The 13616-nt window shown below is 40.9% G+C and overlaps 1 long non-coding RNA gene across 1 annotated transcript in view; it reads left to right on the forward strand.

The window, feature by feature from the left end:
* Positions 1 to 13616, forward strand: part of LOC139437128 (uncharacterized) — a 115084-nt gene that overhangs the window by 11560 nt on the left and 89908 nt on the right. Inside the window, exons 2-3 of the long non-coding RNA XR_011646780.1 lie at positions 3678 to 3756; positions 7700 to 7952. This is a non-coding gene — a long non-coding RNA (uncharacterized lncRNA). The remainder of the gene's footprint in view (positions 1 to 3677; positions 3757 to 7699; positions 7953 to 13616) is intronic.

Here is a 13616-nt window from a genome sequence, read left to right on the forward strand (position 1 = left end):
AGAGGGAACTAACCCAGGAGAACTCAAGAGCTTCTTCTCCAGATTTAAATTTATATAAAATGTTGGAGGACGGCTCATATGAACGAAAATAATTTTTCTAAAATTAAAGGAAAAAAGTAAGGTCTACCATGCTTAGGTTCAAAGCTACACCAACAAAAATCTTATTCTATCACTTTTGAGATCTTTACAGATTTAACACTGTCTCCAATATTTTCTCTTTTTTTTAAGATTTATCTATTTCTCTTCTCCCACCCCATTGTTTTGCACTTGCTGTCTGCTTTCTGTGTCCATTTACTATGTGTTCTCTGTCTGCTTGTCTTCTCTTTTAGGCAGCACCTGGAGTCGATCCTGGGACCTTCTGGAATGGGAGAGAGGCACTCAATCTCTTATGCCACCTCAGTTCCCTGGTCTGCTGCGTCTCTTATTGTCTCTCCTCTGTGTCTGTTTTTGTCGTGTCATCTTCCTGTGCCAACTCTCCACATGGGTCAGCACTCCCTTGTCAGCCAGCACTCCGCCCAGGCCAGCTTGCCTTCACCAGGAGGCCCCAGGAATCGAACCTTGGACCTCCCATATGGTAGATGGGAGTCCAATCACTTGAGCCACATCCGCTTCCCTCCAACATTGTCTTTAATCACAATATTCTATTCTGGGGCAGGTTGTAAACCTCTTAAAATGTACTTGTGTGCAAAGTTTCTGAGGTGAGGAAAGCATTGGGGTAATGGATTGTGGTGATGGCAGCACAATGTTTTGAATGTAATTAATATCATGGAATTGTCCACTTGAAAGTGGTTAAAAAGGGAACTTTTGAGTTATATATATGTCACTACAATAAAAACTTATTTGAATATATATATAATGGGGTATTTAGGTACTTGTTTCAGGTTAAGGAGCTGGGGAATCTGTTGCGACCAGCTCTTCTCTGCTGTGAGGCTGGGGACAACTAGTCAAAGACAACTAGTAAGGGGTCGTCCTCAGGAGAGCCAGGCAGCAATCAAAAGGACAGGAAAGCACTATGTGTTCATGTGTATGTGTACTGGCAAGGCGGGTGAGACAGCATTTGTGAAAGTTTCTGTTATGTGTTGAGGTCTTTACCAATGTTAATGTATTATATCCTTGAGCTAGTCTGGCAAAGTCAGCCTGTCTATTCCTGCTCAGGCTCGGGAAGTTATGTAACTTGCTCAATGTCACACAGTGATGCATCTCAGACCTGGGATTCAAGGCCAGGTTGTGCCCTGCCCACTGTGCCAGCTCAACATCAAGGTATGCTCTTGAGGCGGACACCAGCCAGAGGACTTGGACCTGGGTCCTTCACAGAGAGCCCTCCAGGGATGGGAGAAGGGAGAGGGAGGGAGGATGGGCTGGTCTGTGTGCCCATGTTCCTACTTGTTACAGAAGAGTCTTATCTCCCCACCACTATTTTGTTTCCCTTTCCTCTATCTCCCTGTTTTTCAAGAGACGAGAACTTATCTGGTAAATCAAGGTGATATAAAAAAAGAAAATAGTACATCTGGGCTTCCTTCCATCCCTGCCGTTAGGTCCCAAAAGATATTCGGGGTTGTCTCTAAAACATGGGTCAGAAAACTATGGCCCCTAGGCCAGTGCTTCTTCTTCTTCCTTTTTTTTTTTTTTGTAAATAAAGATTTATTGGAACACACTTGCTTCCATTTGTTTACTAGGTCTGTGGCTGCTTTTATGCTGGATGCAGAGTTGAGATGTAATAACATAGACCAAATTGACTATAAGCACGAAGTAGTTACCACCTGGCTCTTTGCACAAAAAGTTCTAAACATAATTATCTCTCTTTTAGCCCTTGCTACAAAGAAACACTCGGATAGCTGCTGTTTTCAAAGAAACCCAAAGTTACCCCAGACCACCAGAAATAGTAAAGTACTTACGTGGTATAGTATGGGTATATTCTCCGATAGAAGTGAAACTTAGCACTTAAAATGAAAGCCAAAAAAATAAATAAATAATCCATCACACACACATACACCCAACTACTGAAACTTTATTACCTTTGTTTTCTTTTAAACATAAGTAAACCAAAAAAGAACTTCAAACCTCTGGGGGAAAAAAGAATTCCCTGATACAAATGAAAGTCAGAGGGAAAAAAAGGTCCCATTTACAGTAAAGATAAGGTAAAGATATACTACTAAGGGGACAATAGTTAAAGATAAGTTAGAAGTAAAAAGGATTAAACTTAAATATGCAGACAAAACTCTAAAAAGAGGATCTGAAAAGAAACGAATAAATGGGAATATTTCTTAGTTCTCTGTAAGTAGACAATATGCTTGTAAAGAGGTTAGGTTTACACAAATGAATTTAGAAATTCAGTGATTTCCTTGATTTTGATAAAATTAGGTGAAATTTTAATGTAAAATAAAACTAAAATTGTCCTGGAAAAAGAAGGAAAAATAATGTATAATGAACAGTAACTAGCCTACTCAGATAATAAAACATATTATTAAGCTATAATTGTATTGGTCACTGTTCAAACAAGAAAGAGAAACCATGGGTACTGAGGTCAATTCTTTCTGAACTCCAGGTAGTTGTGTTAAAAAAAAAGTCTTTCATGATATGCAGATTATGAAAATAAAATATCTGGATAATACACAGAATATTTGCTGAACTTGATTGATGCAAGTAACATTATTTTGAGGTTCTCCAGAAACCTTAAGGTGTTCTCAAGGTTGGGTGACTATTTCTCTACTTCCCTGATGTAATGGACTTAAGAATGAGTGTGAATCCCAGACCCGCCTCTTGCCAGCCATCGGAGCTTGGGCAAGTTGCTGCCTCTCAAACCAGTTACCTCATCTGGGAAATGGGGCCACCAATCCTACATCACAAGAGTTTGCTGAGTTTGGATAGGAAGGGTAAAACCTATCCTTTCTTAAAATTATAGAACTATTTTTTCTTCTTTTCTTGCCTAGGAAATCTTTTTCATATTTGGTAAATGTCAGATACCTCAAGTGAAGATTTTCCTCATTGGCAGGGATCTCGCTGAGAGCCTAGTGGGTGGGTACTGGGACTCTGTCAATCAAATGTACTCAATCAGCAAGTTAGATGAGACAGACTCCTGGTTGCCAGGTAGTTTAAGGGGATGGCCCTGGACAAACTTTACTATATATATATGTATTTATTTATTTTGTTTTTCTGGGAGTTGTCTTTTAGAAGAGTGAATATAGCTATTTGGTAGGTGTCTGTGTAGATGCCTTTTCCTGGGTAAATACTAATTTTTTCTTGCTGGATCCCTGAACTCCTAAGGAAAAACCCTCCATTTCTTAAGAGACCATTTGCAAGATTGTAAATACTAGTCATCTTCTTAAATACCAGAAGAAATAAATTGTATACAACCTTGGGCTTGAGTGATGGGATAGCTAGTGTCAAGGAAATCGGCCTCTAATCACGGACTTGGAAAGGAAAGCATCACTAGAAGTTTCCCACCCAAGTCCCCAAGACAGGGTGTTGATGACCCATTTTCAGGCTTGCCATTTAGTCGGTGGCCATTGAGCCTGTCTCCCAATCTTTTGATTTGATGGATAAAATAGGGCTGGCTTGGCATACCTCTTCTTGTAAGATGTTTGGAGACATCTGCTTCACAGCAATAGAACGCACGTCGAAGTGGGGCTTGGGGGCATGATTCAGTAGGCATAAATGGCCTGGTGTTTTATTTTTAGACAAAGGAGATGAAAGGCGGTCCCCTGGAGAGGAAGAGGAGGAGACAGAAGCCAAGAGCTTTTCTGAGACCTGATCTAGGTGAGTATTTCTTCCAAAACCTAGAGGCTTTAGTTCAACTAAGCACTGGTTTCTTTCATTTGCGTGGAGAGAATTTCTGTGCTTTGAAAACAAAGGACACCAAGGAGAGGTTACCGCTCTGAGAACAAATCAGGAAACATTTCTCAAGGAAGGTCCCCCGAGGATGACTTGATTGGGAGGCTTCACCCACCAGGCAGAACCTCGGAGCGGTCCTCTGATAAGAGTCCCCCAAATTGCTTGGGAGGTTAATCCACTCCTGATGCTGTTCTTTGGAAAAGGAGATGATTATCCAATGTGTCATGCCAGAGGCACACTTCTGAGGGCTCCTTCTGTCACCTGCCAGCCCTAGCCAGGCCAGGGGCCCTGGTCGGAATCCCAGATCTTTCCCATCAAGCGCAGAGCTTCCCCTGGGTTTCCCTGGCATGTCTTAATTCTTGCTAACTGATGGTAATTTTGACCTGTGAGTTAACAGGAACTGCCCTTTGCATTTCTTTTGGCCTTCGTGCAATCTATTAAAGCACTTAAGCTCCTGCTTTCTGCATAAAACATTCCTATTTTTGAAAACAAACTTTTAAGTCAAAAATGACAGGGTTAATTATTCTGAAATATGCTGTTTACAGCCCAAACTCTATAAAACAGAATACATGATTTAATACACCGTCCAAGACAGCACTGTTTTTCATTTCTGCACAATCAGGGACTAAATCTATGTCACTCACTCCCCTATGTGTGCTGGAAATGGTTTTATGTTCCATCCTACTTTAAATTATACCCATCAAGGTTATAATGGGACACAGTCCACTTTGTTGCCAAAATCTGCTCGGTTAGATCATCTATTAAACTCTATTTATTTTTTATGACAAACAAGAAAAATGACAAAGCAGCTACTGAATGGTCGCTAATGAACACCAAATGCCTTTTTCGTATTGCACTCATTTGTTCAGGAGTTCAGTTAACTTCCTCTTTGATGCTCTACCTCCCAAAAATAATCCTAAGAAGAAGCTGGTTTTCATAAGCTAGCGGGGACTGAGCTGGTTACCATCTGCCCCCGTGTTCTGATGCTGGGGTCAAAAGTTTGACGCAGCTTTGACATGCAAAAAGCTACTTTAAAAGAAGAGAAACCTCGCGTGCCATTAGAGTCACTTGTCTTGAGGGCCAAATAAGCAAAATGAAATATTTGAACTCCAAGTGTGCAAGCGCAACAATCATATCCACAGACAGGTCTATAAAGGGTTACAGATGAAAACGGGAATGGGAAATAACCAAGATAAGGGCAGTGCCCTAAGTTGGTAGCTTCGAAATCTGCCCAAGAATTCAAACTCAGAGGATTCGAAGGGGCCACTGGCATGGATTTGATCAGTAGTTCAGAGTCTGACAGTGCCCCGGACTTGTATATGTTGTGTGTTTTTCTACATTTGTTTAGGAAGCTTTCTAAGTTCCGTTTAAAGCTCTTGCTCACATGCCACACTCTGGATAAGATGCTCACCACAGCCCCTTCAGGAGCAAATCCCAGAGTGCCCTGGTGACAGATGCTCCCGCAACGCCCGGCACGCCCAGTTGCCTTCAGGGATTTGGAGTCTGTCTGGATGTAGAAGGATGTCAGTGGGAGCCTGAGACCAAAGGGCACAGGATTCTGCCTTCTTCGTGGCAAAGCACAAAAGAGGGTGGAAGGGAATGTCTGCCGGATTCCACAGTTAATTCAGACCCCACTCGATACGCAGGACAGAGAGGGCAACGCCGACTGCTTTTCTTTTCAGAGGAGGGGGGCTAGGCATGCAGTGATAGGAAATTTGAGCAAGTTTCCAAAAATCAGCTCTTTTGCCTCAATGATGGCTATTTCCCCCAAATCCTAGAGCTCATTTGTCTCTCGTTCTTGGGCTTTGGTGGCAGTTCATGCTGTGTTCTTTGGCTACATCTTGACTGGTCCGTGAATAAGAAGTTACGGGATGGCAGCCAGTTGCCATTTGAAATGCTCTTTTAACTCTACCACACTGATTTCATTTAAACATCTCCATGTTATATTATTAGATCCCTTTGATGCTGGGGCTATAAAAGCAAAAATAAGATGCCTTCGAGCTTTTGAAGGGGGCCAGTGAATCATGGGCTAACCAGAGGGGCAATAGAAGTGTGGAGAGGCAAAAATCCAGAGTTCCTAGGAAACATAGCTCTATCTCTAATTGAAAATATGAAAAAAAAGTATTTTTGCACACAGTGCTTTGGGGGTATTTGTGGGGGGTGGGGGTGGGAGGGTGGGAAGGGCATGAAGAAATGAAATGCTTCCATAGCTTGGAATAGTCCAGCTTTCAGTAAATACCTGGAAACAACCTCATCCCCTCTGCTTCACAATGCAGCATAAGTCTGTTAAAGTAATTCTGGAACCATGCTCTCCTCGCTTGCTGTCCATTCCCCACACAAGGTAAAGTGAATGCCGATGTCTGAGGAAACACAGCCCTGGTGGAGGCTTGTGGTCATGACTTGCTTCACGTCACTCCACGTGGAAGATAGTTTAATTGAGCCAGACCTCTTCTTAATTTGAATCCACCGTGTGCAGGACCATTAGGGAATTTTTTCCACTTTAAACATTGGGAGATAGGGAAGTTTGCCAGATAAAATACAAGGTGCCCAATTACATTTGAATTTCAGATCAATGACGAATAATGTTCTAGTGTAAGTACATCCCAAATATTGCATGGGGCATACTTATACCAAAAAATAATTGTTATCTATCTGAAATTCAAATTTAAATGCATCCTGCCTTTTCAATTGCTACATCTGACAACCCTTTCCTATAGCTATATTTTTGAGTCAGTTGTAAATATCAGTAAAAAGGAAACAAAGAAACTGCGTTTAACTGCCACACCCTCCCATACCTGACAAAAAAGCCTGCTTATTTTGTAGGACAAAAAGTGGTCTCTGACAAAATGGCAAACGTGAATTATATGTTTAGCTATAACATAATCTAACGGAAAGCTTTTGACTATCTCCGCTTTTATTAGAGAATAAGATTAAAGAGATTTAGGTTTCATCAAAAATGAGATTTCTTTTATTACCTTAAAACTATTTCTAGTCACACCTCAATTTAGTAATCTAAATTTAGTATCTTGAAACCTAATTTGTCTTTTGAACTTATCTCATGAACTGAGGAAAGTCAAACTAACTCCAATGGAAAGATCAACTAGCTGGTGGTCTTAAGACAGAGGCGTTATTCTTTGTAAGTTATCCTCTTCCCTTGTGAAAAAATGGGGAGTCGGTGCTCTGATCTCTGGCATGGAGAACCCATGGCTATAGTCTTGGATTTTAGTGGCGTGTGTTTTCATTTTCCCTAAGCAACCCATAAAGCAGGATCCCAATTATTTGCAAATTTCCCTCTAACAGCAACTGTGTAGCCATAACTCAACATATTCTATCAGCAAATCACCCAGCGCAACATTATGTTTCAGTTGGATCCCCAAATTAATCAGGGATCTAGTTTCTTTGTGGATTTCAGTTCCTTGGCAATGGAATGTAAAACGGTCCAAGTCCTCTCAATTTAAACATGAACAGCTCGGCGACTGCTTTACCAAGAGCGGATCAGGAAAAGGGCTGAGGTTACAATCTGCTTCAGTGCCTTTCTGGGCAGCCACCATCCAGCTCCCTGCCAGCAGGAACCACAGCGGCTGGCGGGCCGAGGGCCCAGCAGTCACGGCAGCAGCCTGGCCTGGCCCGGCCCTGACGGTGAGTGCCGCGTCCAGATGCTGCTGGGAGGCAGGAGGCCTGGGGCGCAGGCCTGAGCAGAGCCTGGCCCAAGTCGTCCCAAAACTGGGGAAGAGGACAAAGTTGGTGGCCAGAGATAGCAAATCCCTTGTGCAGGAGGAATACTTACTCGCGAGCTTAAGTCTGCTTGTTCTCATGCCTTAATTAGTTCTCTTTCTTGACTTCCATGACTCATGGACATTTTACTTAGCCGGTGGGCTCTTCTCTCCGCCAAGATGGACCAGAAAGAAGGTTGGTTGCGGGCATCACTTGACGAGGACTGGTGCACGTGGTTTGCAGGGACAGGAAAACCCCAGTGGAAGCCTACTAAGTTGAAAGTAAAACTTCTGGAGATTCCAGTTAAGACATTTGCAGCAGTTCTTGTGAAATCAAAGCCTAGTACTCCAAAAGACACTCTTCTTCTACTGGAAAGAGGGGCAGCCGCTCCACAGCTCAGTGCTGAGGTCTGTATCCTTCGCTTAATCTCTTTTCAGTTTCCTACTCCTTGGCTCTTGATTCCAGGGCTTGAAGATGCATGAACCTTGACCAAAGTTTTAAGTTACGAAGGTAAGAGTCAGGCCCCAGGCTGCCTCACCCCAAAACCCGGTGCTGAACTTCATGCAGGTAATATCTAAGCCTTCTGTAGCTGCAAGGCAATTAGGTTTTTTTGGGAATTTGAATTAGGCAAATTTGAAAATAGTGTAGTTCAAAATATTATTTAAGGCCTTTAGGCAAATCTCAGATTTAAAAAAAAGATTGTCAAGATTTACAAAATTTCAAAGCCAGTTTGCAGACTTGAAGGGCATAATTATGCCATTGCCACATGACCGTTAACGTCCCCATATCCCACGGACCATGTTGCAGTTTACATCGGTACTTCTAAGACATTCTGGTGACTAGAATACTGGCATTTCGATAGGTATTTTTATTACAATTTATTATTTAATATACATTGTTATTATTAACATAATTCTGAAAAAAAAACTCCTTCAGCAATGTCACCCGAATATAGTAAGAAAACACTATAAACTAAGTCAAAGTTCCAAAATATGTGATACCTTTTCTAAAACTTTATTTCAACTTCAAAAAATAAAATAACAGACAAAAGGCAGCTTAAGTTACATAAGCATTATTTTCCAAAATAATCCTGGGAAGTGGATGTGGCTCAAGCAACTGGGCTCCCGTCTACCATATAGGAGGTCCAGGGTTCGATATCCAGGGGCTCCTGGTGATGGCGAGCTGGCCCAAGCAGGGTGCTGGCCCACACAGAGCGCTGCCCCACACGGGAGTGCTGGCCCACGCAGGAGTACCAGCCAATGCCAAGAGCTGACGCAGCAAGACGACACAACGAGGAGGGACAATAAAAGACCTAGCAAATAAGGGAGCTGAGGTGGCACAAGGGAATGACTGCCTCTCTCCCACTCCGCAAGGTCCCAGGATGGGTTCCTGGAGCTGCCTAGAAGACACAGAAGAACACGCAGCGAATGGACGCAGGGAGCAGACAATGGAGGCAGGGGGGAGAAATAAATAAATAAATAAATCTTAAAAATAAAAAATCCTGTCCAGGCACATTTATCTTATTTAATCCAAAAAACAAACTCAGTTGTTTCTCCGCTGATCTGAAAGAAGAATAAATGAACACAGATTGGTTAACTGACATGACCAAGGTCTCCTTATTAATGAAGAAAGTGGAAAAAAAATGCTTGATCATATTCACATCTCATAGAACTACAACCCATATTCTTTTTTTTGACCCTTCGCATTGATATAGTACCTTTTTGCTTTTGCAAGAAAAACATTACAGTATTACTGTTAACCATAATCTGTACATTACATTAGTTGTATTTTTCCCATGGATGACCATTTCTTAACATCTGGTAACAGAGGAACAGTCTTGTATTTCTATTAACCGCAGTCCTCACCTACCACCAAGATCACTCTATTATAGTCCCTAGATTATCCTCTAGCTCTCTCTCAATCAATATTAACCTCCCCAAACTACACCTTTCAGCACAATCACATTTATAAATCAGCAGTGTTAGTTACACCCATTATAATGTGTTACATCAGTTCTGTCATAATTCCCACATATTTACTGCTATGGTATTAATTTTGGAGAGACAACTAAGAGAAGCATTAGACATGGAGACATTGCTGAAAAAATAAAAGCAGTCTTAAAGCAAAAATACGTAACAACAGTTGTCAGAGGACATCTTCCCCAAATTTAATTGTTCTCCCATCCCGTGTTTACATTTGATCCTAAGGGAAAATTAGTTTTGATTCATGATAAGTTTACAGAAGTGCATCTCTTGCACCAAGTGCAACCTACCTGACATTTTTTATTAAAAACAGCTGACAATATTTTGCCTTCATGTCTAGTGTCATGGAAGAGTCCTGTGGTTTATCAATTAGAATGGGATTTCCATGACAATAAAGTTTAATATAGTTCTAGAACCTAAAGCCATGCTGTCTGGAATATAATAGTGTTTAATAAATATTAGGTGAATAAACAGATGAGTAAATATACAAGCTCAAATAAATTAGCATGTCACAAAATCCAAAGATTTTACCCTAAATACTTCCTTCAGGATTATTTTAAAAAGTGTTAATTCCCAGGAGAGATCTTCATTCAGAGAATTCACTATTTATCCCTAATATGCCTGAAAAGTAACAAGTAATTAAGCCATTTTACAATCTCTTAGTCATCCAAATAAATAAATAAAAAGTTTGGCCTAGAATTGTTCAAAGGCATCAAAAGTCTGCCCCCTATGGGACTGTTTGTGCAATGCATTGCTCTGATTTTTGTCTCTATGGCCAGTGTGTATAAGGTAGAGCTTTTGAAGCTCATCCTTTTGTTCTTGAGGATGCTGAGACATTGTTAGTTAAATTGGTCTTTTTTATGATAATCCTCCCAGTCCCGAATAGATGCCTCATGCTACTATCAATAACAAATAGATTTTTCTGCACCTTTGATTTGCTTTTATATCTTAGAAACAGTAAATTGTATAATTTTTTAATGATAGCATTAAAAAATTTTTTAAATTAGATTGTCCTTTTTTTTTAAAAGATACATAGATCACAAAAAATGTTACATTAAAAAATATAAGAGGCTCTCACATCCCCCCCACCCCACCACCCACTCCTCCATCAACAACCTCTTTCATCATTGTGGCACATTCATTGCATTTGGTGAATACATTTTGGAGCGCTGCTGCACCACGTGGATTATAGTTTACATTGTGGTTTACACTCTCCCACAGTACATTCAGTGGGTTATGGCAGGACATATAATATCCAGCATCTGTCCCTGTAATGTCATTTAGGACAACTGTTTCCTTTTGTAGGTGTGCGTCTCGCCTGCTAGAAAACATAGAACTAAATTTGTGGACCCATGTAAAAAGGATTTATCCCCATTTCCAGCCATCATTTTTGCCTTTTTTTTCTTTTAATTTACCTCCTATTTTACTCCTCTCTCCTAAGCCCTTTTGGGAACACAGCAGGGTCTCAATAGATGAGTAATGTCAAAATTAATCAAAGTCACTAGTTTTCTTTAACTCTTTGAAGGGGAAAATTAAAGCATGGAACTTGCTTTAGTAGATGCATTCCTTTTACACAAACCATGTGGCTTTTCTAGGCTGGGGATATTTGTTAAATACTCAGTAATTCTAACTTTGGTTATTGGTGGCACTAACTTATCTGGTATGAAATCAAAACTCACTGCTCTAAAATTCCTTCTGGTCTTTTTGCGGGGGGCAGGGTGGGGATGGAACATGAATCCTGTTACTCATCAAGTACAGAGGCTGCATGTCAATAGCATTACAATATTTCAAGGAAAAATGCTATCTGGTCTTTACTTGCTTATATATATCTGGTTTGACAATTTCATCATGTACATTTTCCATTAATGGATCTAGTATCTCTGATGTTTATTAATTTGCTGTCTAAGGCACAGAATATACAGACTCTAGATTCAGGCCTTTTTAAATTCTCAGATCTGACATTTAGCTGCTGTGTTACCTTGAGCAAATGACTTAACCTCTCTGTGCCCCAATTTCCTTAACCTCTCTGTTTCCTCAATTTCTGTAAAATGTGACTAATAAAAGTCTATTATAGGGATTGAGATAATGCATTAAAATAACTGGCACAGTCCCCGGCATATGGCTAGTAGCACTGAAAGTTATATGATGGGAACGGTGTGTAGCTCAGTGGTTGAGCTCCTTCTTCACATAAATGAGGTCCTGGGTTCAATCCCCAGTACCTCCCCTCAAAAGAATTACCAAAAAAAGTTATATGATGTTTGATGTTATGTTGTGCCATTTTTGTACCTTGTCTGAGTTCTTCTTTCGCGTGACATTCATTAAACCAGCTCCTGGATCCTCTCGCTAACCTTCCCTTTTTGGGATATAAAGAAATCTGTTATTGTTAGCCTTGGTGTACATTTCCCATTCTGCCTTAAATTCTTTTTCTTTTACTTTTTTTCTTTTTCTTTTTGGCATGTCTACTTTCTAGTGTATACTTTCCTGTTTGCCTCACATAGCCTATCTTTCCATTTTTGAAAAATGGCAGTAGAATAACCTATTTTGTTTTGCCAGTTGACCATGAAGAGGGTATGTGTGCTTTTTTTGTTTTCTTTAAAGTGCCAGGTCTTTTTGTGTCTTGGCTTGCATTTAGCCTGGACTTTTAGCAAGCTATTTGAAAATAGTCACCAGGCTGTCTTAGCTTTTAAACTCTTCCTTTCAATTTCCCCCCTAACAAATGTGCCCATTTGGCCATTAGGCTCTTTTCATGAATAATGGCATGAGACATTTCTTTGGTTTTCTTTCTCCCTCCGGAAAGTAAAAATTGCCCTGACAACTGCTCACTAGTGGATCACCCCCAATTTCTTCCTACAAAACTTCTAGTCATGAAACGGGGCTGGATTCCATATATTTCCTTCCATCTCTACTGTTCCATAAAGCTGTCCTCTCAAAAACTTTGCCTCCATTTGTCTCTTGACAGGTTTTCCTGCCAGACTACCTTAGCCCCCTCAAGGCCCATTTCTTTATCCATTCACCAAGCATTTAATGAGTCCCTGTGGCATGTCAAATCCTCTGCCAAGTGAAGAGGGCTCACGAGTGCACAAAATTCCATCCCTGCCTGCAAGAAGCTTATAGTCTGGTGAGAGTACCCCTAGGAGTGAGTTCAAAGCACTGCAGCTGCCCTTAGAAGAGGTGACCCATCCGTGCATTGGTTGAAAGAAGGCTTTTCTAAGGGGATGATATATTAACTGAGTTAAATAACCACCCCCCTCCAAAGGAATTCTTACAAATAATATCCCATATAATAGCCATTATGGGGGAGAGGGGAGGAGAGACAGTGGGAGCTGAGCTATTTTTCCATAGATGAAATAATAATAAAGTAGAGAAAACACATTTCAAGAAATTTGGCCACGCGAGATGGGAAAGACCAAGACTGGAGAAGGAAAGAGGTAAAACATAGATGGGAACGAAAAGGAACAAAATAATTTAGAAGTATCAAGTTATAGGAGGTCTGGGTATTTCCCAAGGAGAAGTGTTGTGGCAACAACTGAAGGGAGACTTGTAAGCACAGGAGGCAAGCGGCTAAGAAGAGTAGAGGTGGTGGCGTCTGGAATGGAGGAGAACCTGTGACCACTGGATAGGGTGTCATCGTGCAAGCTGAAATCACTCAGCGGGGCTAAGTGGGGAGGAAGCCAGGGAGTCCAGGACTAACAATTTCTGTGATTGAGGAAAAGAACCCTGGGAAAGTCAATAAATTCAAGAAGCGATAGGAGACCAATACGATAAAAGTCTGGGCTCCAGAGTCCAAGAAATGTGGTTTAAAGTCTAGTTCCACCACTTACTGTGTGTCCTTGAGCAATTCCTGTCTCCTCTATAAGTCTCAATCTCCTCATCCATTAAGTGGGGAAAATCATAACAGTTGGGACTATTATATGAGAACAATAGCACATGGTAAATGCTTAGTCAAGGGCCAGGCTGCTAAGACAACAGATAGCAGATACCAAAGACACAGTGCAAATTTTCAGAGCAAATATCTAAACCAAAAAGGAAAATACAAAATCAGAATCGGTTTATAGCTCTTCAACCCCCTTACCTGCCTAGAGGGAATAA

The sequence above is a fragment of the Dasypus novemcinctus genome, chromosome 21 (genome assembly GCF_030445035.2).
Source record: "Dasypus novemcinctus isolate mDasNov1 chromosome 21, mDasNov1.1.hap2, whole genome shotgun sequence".
NCBI lineage: Eukaryota > Metazoa > Chordata > Mammalia > Cingulata > Dasypodidae > Dasypus > Dasypus novemcinctus.